Source organism: Tympanuchus pallidicinctus, unplaced genomic scaffold, assembly GCF_026119805.1.
Source record: "Tympanuchus pallidicinctus isolate F22 unplaced genomic scaffold, pur_lepc_1.0 scaffold6, whole genome shotgun sequence".
NCBI lineage: Eukaryota > Metazoa > Chordata > Aves > Galliformes > Phasianidae > Tympanuchus > Tympanuchus pallidicinctus.
Window position 1 is genome coordinate 44,940,739 of NW_026294780.1, and position 12,296 is coordinate 44,953,034.

At 40.1% G+C, this 12,296-nt stretch overlaps 1 long non-coding RNA gene across 18 annotated transcripts in view; it reads left to right on the plus strand.

The window, feature by feature from the left end:
• Nucleotides 1–11,677, plus strand: part of LOC128071672 (uncharacterized) — a 67,826-nt gene extending 56,149 nt beyond the window's left edge. For 6 of the 18 annotated variants that reach the window (XR_008201957.1, XR_008201958.1, XR_008201938.1 and 3 more), the window contains 5 exons: nucleotides 1,736–1,963; nucleotides 2,913–3,035; nucleotides 4,492–4,580; nucleotides 8,122–8,234; nucleotides 11,467–11,676. This is a non-coding gene — a long non-coding RNA (uncharacterized LOC128071672). Of the gene's footprint in view, nucleotides 1–1,735; nucleotides 1,964–2,912; nucleotides 3,036–3,223; nucleotides 3,719–4,491; nucleotides 4,581–8,121; nucleotides 8,235–11,466 lie in introns of all 18 variants that reach the window. The other 12 variants (XR_008201935.1, XR_008201946.1, XR_008201941.1 and 9 more) reach the window with 11 other exon arrangements.
• The last annotated feature ends 619 nt before the right edge of the window (nucleotides 11,678–12,296 follow it).

The following is a 12,296-nucleotide window of genomic DNA, read 5'->3' on the forward strand; positions in this document are numbered from 1 at the left end:
GGCAGTGCCACTCAGAAGGACTCCTTAGAAAGCAATTGCTACGTCTCTGTAAAAACCCTGAGGAAGAATCAATTTTCTTTGTATTCCTAATTTTATATATATATATATAAATTAAATTACATTTACTTATTTATTTCTGAGCTTGAACAACTACTGCAGGAGCAGGCACAATGTGTAACATACCCCTGAGTGGCTTCTCTCAGCATCCCAGGACTATCCTGACTATCCTAGCCCACCTGCTACCAAGTCTGAGGGAATATGTGGGCCTTGTACTGTTTCCCAAAGGCCAATAGGTCAGCCCAGGGCTATGTGAGAGACAGAAGGCAATCTGCACAGCTTTCCTGTAATGACAGACATGTTTCTGTTTTATCATGCAGAAGGCAATTACGTGAAAACAGCTTGAGATCTATAGATTGTTGCTATCATGGGGGTATACATGCTAATTGTATTTGCTGACCAAAGAAAGTAGGCAAGACTAATTAGCAGAATTATCGTTTTTAACTCTGCGTACTCTCCTGACAGAACTGCTATCTAGAATACACATATGCACTTTCCATGTACAGAAAAGCTGTTCTGCATGTAGGCATGTGCAGGTTGCAATTGTCTCTACCTCTGCTTTTTGGAGCTCCTGCATGTCATGTGAACCCCCCCTGAGGTTTGTACTGGATATTTCAACCTCCCTTTGCAAGGCAACTGCTGCATTTGCACATGTGGGAATCTGGTGAGCCATACAATCTTAGGCTGAGGATTTCTATTCACCGGGGATTAGCTGAACTGTTTTCCTAAATCAGTCACCAGATCTGGATTCCAAATTAACAAAGTGGCGCTGAGCAATAATGTGGACTCTAGGTAGCAGCTTTGCAAATTTATTCAATGGAAGCATTATAAAAGCAGGCTGTCTGACTGCCTTAGCTTTAGCGCAGTGAACTCTGAGAGCTAGCAGACTTACTGAATTTCTAACAACCAAAAAGCTCAGGTTCATTCAGCTCTGAGAATGCTGAATGAGAAATGCTGGTCTTTATACAATTCTTCTAAACGCAGCTACTTCCAACTAATTTTTTAGAAGATGCAGAATGACTGTATCCTGGATGACAGTATCAGCTTGGAGATGATTCAGCCTCTCCCTATGCCCCCTTGACTTGCTGTCCCTTTGTTTTGCTGGACAGATGTTAGCCTGTTCCTAAAGACATCCAGGGATGGGGATTTCACACCCTTCTGTGCAATCTATGCCAGTGTTTAACCATCATTTTCTTGGCATATTTTCTGTAGTCATCTCTAGACTAAATCATACCAGTCTTTTTTATTTCACAGAGGTCATGTCTCCTTTTTGAACTCATCCAATCTTTCTTTCGCTGTGTCTCAAACTAGACCCCAAGACTATTTCTCCAATTTGTCAAGATCATCGGAGTTTCTGTCCCATCTTCCAGTGAGCTGGCATCCTCTCTTAGCTTGGAATTATTTGCAACAACGAATAAGCATATGTTATCTTCCATCCCTTAGGTTGGTAATGGAAATATTGAGAAATCCCAGACTTACTCTTATACAGCCTTCAATTTCAACAATTCTCTGTTGATAAATGCTTCTGGTGAATGGCTTCATAACCATTTTGTACTCATCCCGTATTAGTTTCCTCTAAACTGTGTTTCTGTCTTGGATAGAAGAATAATGCATGTCAGAGTGAATAACAGTCAAGATATGACACCTCCTGCTTCTCCCATCTGTTATCCTGTTACAGAAGGAAACTAGATTAGTATGTCACCACCTAGTCTCATCCAAAAAGACTAGCTACACATAATTTAAGCTTTGATAAAGAGCATGGATCAGCAATTGCCAAGTTATGGCCCCAGGTGAATGCACTGTCTGTGAACGGAGGCATCAGCCTGGCTGAGGTTGTGCTGGAGGAGTGGGGCTCGTGAGCTGAGGAACATCTGGCAAAGTTTACAAGTTATCATGGTAAGGGCAGGTGAGTTTCTAGAGCGATCTGATGTGAGACACTGCCCTAGAGCTTTCTCTCCCTTTGTCCTTTCTGCAGCTGAATGTAGTGTCTTGAGACAATGGTGATCACAAGGAGCGACCTTCAGAGGATATTTGTAGTGAAAGAAAACAGTTGGATCTCTAGAACGCACCAAAAGCAAAACATTAAAATGTTACTTTTGCTCAAATATGTTAAGAAAGTGCCCAGGGAAGTGGTGGAGTCACCAAGCCTGGAGGTGTTCAAGTGCAGTGTGGTTGTGGCACTGAGGGATGTGGTCAGTGGGCATGGTGGGATGGGCTGATACTGGACTAAGTGCTCTCAGAGGTCTTTTCCAAGTGCAGTGATTCTATGATCTGCACAGGGACGGGGGATGTAAAACATGTACATCCAGAGATCTGAAACCTGCACTCGTTAACTCGATCATCTATAGTAGGGCATGCCAAAATGAAACAAATATTAGGCTAATGGAAAATTCAATATACATTAATGTAATTTGTCTCTAGAAGTGTACAGTGTATATTTCATGTCATATCACACCGCTTGATATACAGAGAAGAAAAATACACATTTTGAGCGTATAATCCATCTAATCTGTTCTGGAGGGGAATTGTACAGAGAAATATACTTTTGTGTACAGTGTGATCTGACAGGTCAGATGTGGACATCTGTATTTTAGATGTATATTGTCAAGCTAAGTAGTTTTGCTTCAGTTAAGTAGGTTTATTTCGGTTGTGTAAGTCACTTCTGGTCTGTATACATTATTATGGAAAGAGGAGCAAAACCACCATATTGACAGTGCCCCATGAACTTTAGGAAAACTTGATGTCAGTAAGGCATTGTCTAAATATTTAGCACCCAAATGTCTCCTGTTATAACCCTGTATACAGAGATGAGCCTCTTGGTTGCTGACTATTAATTGCCATCATTCTTCTTGCAGCTTAGTTAAGAATTGTGGATTTACATAGAGCCTCTCCTACACCTGAATAAATCTTGCTTGCAAGTCCCTATTAAGAAACCACCAGTGCTGGAGTTCTTGGCATCAAAAACTCATCTCTGTAAGGTAGGAATGTTGATAGTTTTCAAATTCAGATATACTAAATAGTGTTAAAACACTGAGCAGCGTTAAACACTGAACACTCATAAATATGAAAACTTACAGACTTTAAATCCAATACAGTTTACTCGGCTGACCCAGATTGATTTTCCAAGTCACCTTGTGTAGATAAATCCTGATCACGTTTTTGACAGAGCCAGAAGCTAACCTGTCCATGCTAACCTGTGGCTACAGATGATGCTGCTGATGGAGCTCCAGATGACAGCGCCTGCTGTGGATCTGCTGGATTCTGTATTGCTTAAGGAAGCCAACATCAGCATGGGAATTCTACTGTAAACTGATATATCTGATAAGCTTGTTAATTTGAGGAGTCACAGATACTAAAATCCTGGTGGCACGCATGACCGCCCTTTTAGACTTAGTATATAAATGACCAATGTGCTAACCAACAGTTTTGAAGAGCATTTTCCTGAGGCTGATGGAAGAGCCACTGTATGTATTTAACTACAGCAGTTTGCAGGGCATGAATAACACCATTTACACTGGATTTTTACCTGAGGTACTGTGATACAGATAAGAATGTCTGGTGTGAAAGGGAATTGGAAAACTCAACTGAATTCTAAACCTTGGTAAAAACTCTGAAGAAACAGATATCAGTGAGATGATAATTCATTGCAGGAGGGCAGCAGGTGATTTGTTCTTCTGTTCAAATGCAAAAGAACATGTAGCTTTAAAATGTGAATTGCCACGTTTACGCTTCTGCTTCTGAACATTGCTTTGCTGGAACACTCCATAACATTGTCACAGGACCCCACAGAAATATAGGGATATGCTAGGGCCTTCTAGAACAACTTACAAGTATTTTTGACCTTCAGCCAGAGTCATTGAAATTTAATGCCAGAAAATTGCCTTAACTCAGTGCAAACAACTGGCACGATTTCTAAGAAGGTACATGGTCTTAACAGTTATGTTAGAAGATTAAGAAGCTGCAGTTTTCATGGTGATCCCCAGCCCATCTGTTTTTAAAAGATCAAAGAATGAAGTCATACTTCTGGATCTGTGCTAACATCAGTCTACAGGGAAGGCACTGAGGAAAAGGAAAGTGATCTTTACATATGGCAGAGATGCTGCTGCTTCATTTGTTCAAGTCAGAAAATGTTCTTTGGTGTTTTTGTTCCAGGGAGCTTACAAGCAGCTTAAAAAGACACAAAAACACTGCATGATATTGCAAGTACTGAGTGGTACTACTTACTATGGAATATGTGCGTGTTTACTATGCCAGGTAGTTCATGTGATTGGAAATGCAAATCTGATTTTTATACAGTAAGTGTTAAAATTGCTTGATTTGTACGTACATATTTAGCAATGATGTTGATGTGTAGTTACTTTTTTTTTTTAATTTGTAACTGGTCATCTGTTTTTAAAGCATGTCAGTTTAAAAGAATGTTTTTGTTGTCTTAAGAACAGGTAATATTACCAGCTGGCTTTGTTTGGAAGAATGAAGTAAGTCAGAGTGTCCTAATTCTGGATACGCTACACTTGTTGAGAGAGGTAAGTCATATTTTTATTTCTGTATTTCTAAGATGTATTGTTACCACTCAGTTCTAGAATCCATCTTTTCCTTCTGTCTGAACAAGGCAGAATGATATACACCTATATTCTCCTTAACAGATATTTTACAGACTTGTTATTTAAGACTTCCAAGAATGGAGATTTCAGTACTGTACTCCAGTGCTTAATCATTTTAGAAAACTATTTTTTGACATGTGCAAATTAAATGGACAAGCTTGCTCTATAACCTGAACCTCTTTTGCTGCAAGTCGATTGCTATCTGTTTTGTTTCTTGACCTAAAGTAGTTTGAGAATAACTTATTTTTCTTGACCTCCAAGCCCCTCTTACAGCTTTTATTCCACATCTCTCTCGATGTACAGTGCCCAAAGCTTTGAACAATGCAATTCATGCCAAATGAATGGAAAGATTCCTTAATATCCCTTGTAAGGCATACTTCCCATCATGTGTCCTACTATTATGACTGTTTTTTCTTTTCTCCATAACAATATGACATTGGTGAATCATCTTCAGATTATTCAGCTATAATCCTAGCATTTTTTTTTGTTAACTGCTGCTTAACCTATTATCCCTCACTTTCTATGTGTTGCTTAAGTGTAGAGCCTTATTCTCATCTCAGTAGAGTTGTCTACTACCTTTGTTTTCAGACTCTTCCTGCATTTTCTGAGATCATTTAGTTCATGGAATCATAGAATCATAGAATCACAAGGTTGGAAACGACCTACAAGATCATCTAGTCCAACTGTCTCCTCATCACCAGTGCCACCACAAGCACTAAGCTGGTCTGGAATACTCACTCATCTGACAATGCAAGTTGTGAAGCCTCAGAAAGATTTTAGCTATTTGGGTAACCTTAGATGTTCACATGTGAGTGGGTGTCTAAGTGCCCTTTGTGATCATGTTAGCCAGTGCAATCAATGGAGTTTAGAGACATTTCAACTCACTTCATCTCATTCTTATGTATCTAATTACATCTGGTCAGATTAGCAGATTTATTTATTATACCCTTCATCATTAATTAGTGCTAATTCCTTGTAAATGTATCAAATGAGATCTCTAGGCCTACTCTATCTTGGAAAAATGATTGGAATAACATAATAAATGTCTCTAAGAAAGACATTACAGCAGTTTGGAACATCACAACAGTAGGAACTGGAAGTAGGAGCCTCAATCATACCTCTTTCTCATCTCTTTGTTTGCATGGAACAGTGCTGCCTCTCACCTGCCTACTCTTTGTTTTTCCTTAGGCAATTATTGTGGAGTAATCTTGTTGTAAAGCACATTTTTCTCCAAGTCCATTAAAACACAGCATATCCTTTCTCAGCACAGGACTCAATGCGTGGGTGAAAAGCAGCTCCAGTTCTGCAGGTCTCTGCCCTTTGGTTCCTTGTCAAAGAAGTAGATCAGCACTGGTGTTTGCCTGGATTTATAGTGAGGGATAGTTTGTTACTACTGAACTTCACAGTTGCTATATTAACATATTAACATGTTAATGAAGTATAATGCTGTGGCCATAATCAGTGTTCCACTCTTAAGAAATAGGCCAGTATCCTCCCAAATGTGCAGTTTGGCATTCATTGTGGATGCCCAGAGAAGATCTGTAAGTCAAAATAGCCAGTCTTTGTAATGTGGAAGACATGATAATATCAACTCACAAGTGCATCCACGCCACATTGCGTTCTTCTTCCAAAATGCAAGTATCTAGGGTGGAATTCTTGTAATCTAAATGTAGATGCCTGCAGTATGGGATTAGCAGTTGAACCTGATGATCAACTTAGAGGTTTTTTTTCTGACCGAAATGATTCTATGATTCTATGAATATTTGCACTGAAGTGTGTCACTTTAGGCAGTGTTTACTGTCAGTGGTAAGGAGTAGATAATTCTGGGGAATTATTCATCTGATGTGTTTTTGGCATTTCTTTTATGATTCTGTATCATGCTAGAATTGTCTGTGTCTATCCAGTGACTAAACAAATCTCACCGTTAGTGTCTTGTTAATGGGAGGGCTGATACTGAGGGCCAAAAAAGGCCACCACTGTCATCAAGGTCAGTGTTTCCAGGAGACCCATGCAGTAGCTGTAGTCAGCTGTCACTGAAACCCACAGAGGAAGGGGGGCTGCTCTCAGCTCGCCTTTCAGCCACCCTCACTGGTGCCAGCTGCACAAGGAAAGGCTGCAAAGTTTGTACAGCTGGCTCTGCAACAGTGGAGGCTGAGCTCTCACAACCAAAAGCTCATTTTTGGTTTTAGTTCTTCAGTATCTTTCCAGTTACTGGTTAAACAGTCTTCAAGGAACACAATGGCCCAATATATTTTTGTCCAGTAATGTTTTGGCATCTCCTCTGCCTCTGGTGGTGCTGATGTTCTCAGATGATACCTCTGGACTAGATTCACTTTAGAAGTGCAAAAAATGCATGGCTATTTCTAGGGAGAAAGTCTTCTCTGTGGATTTCTACTTGGCTATAGGAAGTGTTTTTTTACATCATAGGTTGCAGTAAGAGCTACAATCCAGACAATCCTTCTGGTGTCTTTGTTGCCAGGAGAAAAATGATCTATCAAAGCCCATTTAGTGGGAACTTCAGTCAGACACTTATGAGTGCTGATTCTTCGTTATTTTCTCATTATGTGGTTCTTAGGTTTCTAAAGGTCTTGACATACATACTCTACCAATAAGAAAAAATCCCTTCTCATGAGATTTAAGCATGTTACTTTTATCTTTAATGGAGCCACGTTTGAGCTGCTGTCATCACGTTCACTAAGTCATCTGTCAATGAAATCCACATTTTTAGTAGCCATTACCTCAGCTCACGGATAAATAAAGTCCTAGCTTTTATGTCTAATCCTCCATATTATTTTCAGGTGGATAGGGTGACTCTGAGGCAACATCTTAAATGTATTCTAAAGGTGGTTTCAGATTTCTTATGAATCAGTATATCCACTTAGCAATATTTTTTTTTCCCAAGACCCAGTTCACCGGTAAGAGGATCAAAATGTTGATCATCCTTGAATGTTAGCAGACCATTAACGTATTACTTGAGGTAGACGAAACTCTTCAGCAAATCTGTGATGCTCTTTGGTCACAAACAGCCTTTATTGTACAGGAATGAGTCTTAAAATACTTAGCCATGGCCTCAAATGCACTCAAAATGAGTTACCAGCCTGCATCAGAGCCACCTTTGATGTAAGGAGATTAGATACACCAGCCCTTATCAAGGCATGCACAACTAGAATACAGGATGCTGCCACAGCTCATGCTGGCTGAATTCCAGCAGATGAGGGATGCAGAGATACCACGCAATTGCTGATACTCACACTTAGGAAGCAGTGCTGAGGATAGTAGCACAGAGGTTTGACACTGCAGAAGGGCACTGCTTCTTCAGTTTTTGTCCTAACAAAGCTAGCTTTTACTGACGTGACTGCCCTTTTAATGAAACACCATTAAGGAGTTTCCCAGTCACCAGAACTTGAAGAAAGAAGAGCAATTCCTTTCGTTCCTGTAATTCTTTGCATGTTCTTTGGAATAGATCTCCCACCAGTGCCCTTCTGTTCTGCAGGCAGATGACTCATCCTCTGGATGGAGGGCTGCTGAAGAGCTGGGCGGTGATCTTGATACATGCTTGTGGGAGGAAAAGCAGAGGTGAGCAGGTTATGCACACACCTTGCTGTGGGCACATAGCAACGTTACAAACACTTGAATTCTTGTGCAGGAGAGACATATCCATTTACAGAGGGTTTTACTTGCATAGAACATTCTGAAGTGTTAGAGTTGTAAGTTTAGTAACCTTTTTATTGTTCTTCCTACAAAACTTTGTGTGAATTACATTATTATTCCTAGTATATTACTATATTGCCAGCTATTCTCATTATTACCATTAAAGGAAAGGAACTGCTAATAATATTTAGCAGTTAGTGAAAGTCATGAGTTTTTGCATAGGAATTACAACTCATTAGGAATCAGAAGTAGGATTTGTTGTGTGCGCTGCTAAATTTTCTTTATGAAACCTGTTGACCCATAGCATGGTTACATGCCAACCAGCAGAAGTCCTTCAGAGCTGTTATTTTAAAGCTGCATCAAAGAACAGTTTATTCTGAAGCCTTGAAAATGTATATGCATGTTCATTATATACTGTATATATGTACATACATATACTGTGTATATATATATATATATATATATATGGAGTGACAAAGCAAGTAGTTTAATCCATTTTATGGGTCCAGTCTGGAGTTCTGCATACATGAACTTGTGTGTGGTCAAGGAGGCTTGCATATTTTTGAACTCTAAGTTGGCCTAATAAAAGATATCAGACTACAGTGCTTGCTTTGTCAACCCTGTTTTCCTGGTTCAACATGACTTGCAAGATTAATTTTCAATTTTCAACATAAAAACCAAGGAAAAAAAGTGTTTACTTACTGCAAGGAGTTGATTCCACATTAATGACCCTGAAGGAGGCTTGTACACAAGGTAAGGATTGTTGCCAATTTGATGGATATTCATGTTACAGAATATGAAAATGTGAAGTTACACCATCTTGAGGATTTTGTTTTTATAAGTTGGATTGGTTAAAAAAAAAACCTTTAAGTAATCATACTGTGCGTTTGATGGTGGAAATTAGTATGAATGTTTTTGGCAGTGGAACAATGTGATGTGGTTATGCATTTCTGTTTTCGCTGCCTGCTCAATATTGGCCTTTTACAAATACAGATTACCATGTCGATGGAAGGAATTTACAGCCTTGGCCCCCTTGGCCCTCTCTGTGTTACAGCACCTTTTTTGTACTTGACATTACATATCCTCCCAACTGTATTTTTCTGACAGAAAAAGGAAATGTCTGTGGGCTGAGAACCTGAAAATGCATAAGCTTCACTTTTTAATTGGATAAAATGTATATTATTTCCCACTTACCTTGATTTCCTGCAGGTAAAAATCTCACATCTCCAAAATCAGTAGCAAACTTTCTGCTCACTGCCACAGGATGGACAGTTCGCCCATGATCCCTTGCCAGTTAGTGATGTCCCATACTGGAAGCCTAAAAAGAAATACCTTAATAATAATGACAATAGAGAAAACATTTTAACAATTGGGATTTAGAGCTGTAAGATAAAATCCGCAAGTAAAACCAGACCTGAAGACAACGGCCGTATTTTTTATGTTTAATTTCATCAGTTTTTGGGTCTCATGGTCTAAATAGTTTAAACAGCAAGATCCGTTTGTGTTTTGTGGGCTGTTACACTGCATCCCTTACTTACTTCATCTTGTGGGCTGCTTGCTCTGACTTCATGGAATTGCAGCTGTATTTGCGGAGTGCTCTCGTCCTTTGGCACTCCCTCCCCTGTACCTTAATAGGCTTTGAATGCAGCAGCATTTGCTCTGGAAGCAAACTTCACAATTTGTCTTTAATCCTGATGCAATGCATATTCAGAATTTTTTTCTTTTCCCGGAGTTTAGTTCCAGAGGAAAGCATGCTTGCCTGGTGCTCCCACCAGCCAGCTGTGGTTCATAACAATAATTAACAGTAAGTTACTGCAGCAGAAAGAGGGAGTGGGGCAATGCAGGCCAGAAGCTTTGGTTACATGGTTCTGTTCATGTCTACGGATTCCAAAGTGCTTAATAAACAGTATTGCAGGCAGGATGGGCAGCTCTGCCCCTGAGGAAGTTTTCCTAATGTTTTCTGCTATAAGATTCTGTTCTCAGTTTAGAACTTAGCCAAACTCACATTTGGGTCAAATATATTTATATGGGATGTCATTCTCTAGAATTTTTTTTTAAAGTATTAGCCATAGTGATAAGTGATTTAACTTCTTATAAGAAGGCTGGTAAAAAAAAAAAAAAAAAAAGGCAACAACAAAAACACCCATGTTGTTATTCTACTTAAGAAAAAAGAAATAATAATAATGCAACCCTGAGTTTTAAGAAGTTTCAGAGCAAAGACAGATCTTTCTCTTCCTTTGAATCAGGCATATGTCTTCTGCCATCTCCACAAAGCTTTTCAAATTTGGTCGACTGTTTCAAGAAGTGGAAAAAAACACAGTTACCAAATATTCCATAGAGATTTACTAAGACCTAACAGCAAATATTTCCAGAGATTTCATCTTCTCTGCCTCACACAGCTCCTTCCCATGCTCAGACTTTCCATACATCATCCTCACAGAGTGGCTGAGCAGTCACCAGCTGGGTGCACCAGTGGCTAGGCTGGAAGTGACTCCTCTGGTATTGCCTCTGGCCTTTACTTGGACCTGCAGCCTGTCCCTGTTGCCCTTAAGGGAAATGTGGAGCTCTCAAATTTTATCATTTGTGGCCAGCCTCCAGCACGGTTTCTTTGCCACTTTCCTGAATGGACATAGAGAATGGCCAAGAAGGTCTTGGGAGCCAAACATAATGTAGACATTAGTCCTGTTATGACTGGGGCATGGATCACATGGATTCCTAAGGTCCTTCCCAATTTCAGTTAGACCATCATTCTGTGATTCTTTCCCATCAGTCTCTCTGTCAGTCTGTGTGGGCCTGAGAACACCATCCCAATGATGGGTCTCTGTGGGTATGATGCCACGTAGTGGAAATAGTCTTAGAATCATAGAATCGTTTGAGTTGGAATGGACCCTTAAAGGCCATCTGGTCCAGCTCCCCTGCAATGAACAGGGGCACCTACAGCTCCATCCGGTGCTCAGAGGCCCATCCAGCCTGACCTTGGATGGATGGGGCATCCACCACCTCTCTGGGCAACTTGTTCTAGCACCTCACCACCCCTGATGCAAATAACTTCTTTCTTACATCCAGTCTAAATTTCTCCTCTTTTAGTTTGAAGCTATTTCCCCTTGTCCTATCACAACAAACCCTGCTGAAGAGTCTGTCCCCTTCTTTCTTACAGCCCCCTTTAAATACTGAAAGGCTGCTCTCGGATCACCTCAGAGCCCTTATGCTGAACAGCCTCAGCTCTCTCAGCCTGTCCTCATAGAAGAGGTGTTCCATGCCTTGGATCATTTTTGTGGCCCTCCTCTGGATGTGCTCCAACAGTTCCATGTCTCTTCTGTACTGAATACTCCACATCTGAACGCAGCACAGGCGAGGTTCATTCGTTTTGTAACAGCAGGTATATGGAGAATGCCATGTTAACACTGAATTTACAAGAATCAGTTTACATAAATTAAGAATAAAAGACTGATTTCTGCAGCTTTGTTTTGCTTTCAAAACGTGTTTGCACTGTAACACTGACTTGATTTTTGTGAGTATGCTGTCTATTCTCATATGGTTTTGGCCATACATCTAGTATGTATCTGCTTTGGAGATGTATCAGCACTGAGCAGAATTGATGGATGGCAACTGCAGAACTCCAGCTCACATGTAGAGAAGCTGAATTTTCCTGAATGAATCAGGATGTGGTAGAAAAAGAAAACAAGGTCTTCCAGTTGAGGTTGAATTCTACCCTGGAAAGCTGGACAATATCCCTGCCTCTGCTACCATGCTTCTGTGTGGTAATAGGCAAACATTTCCCAAGTGGTTATTAATTGTCAAAAGGGCCTTTCTGCTTGTGCCAGTAGTGCAAGATTATTATGCAAATGTCATCCATCAGTCACCACTCTTTGTATGGTAATGTCACGTATGATGTTCCATTAATAAAGCCTTCATCAAGTCAGTTCAGGTAACTGTTAGCTCCTTATATCTGCTTATCATCTAATGCTCACCTTATGTTTACACATT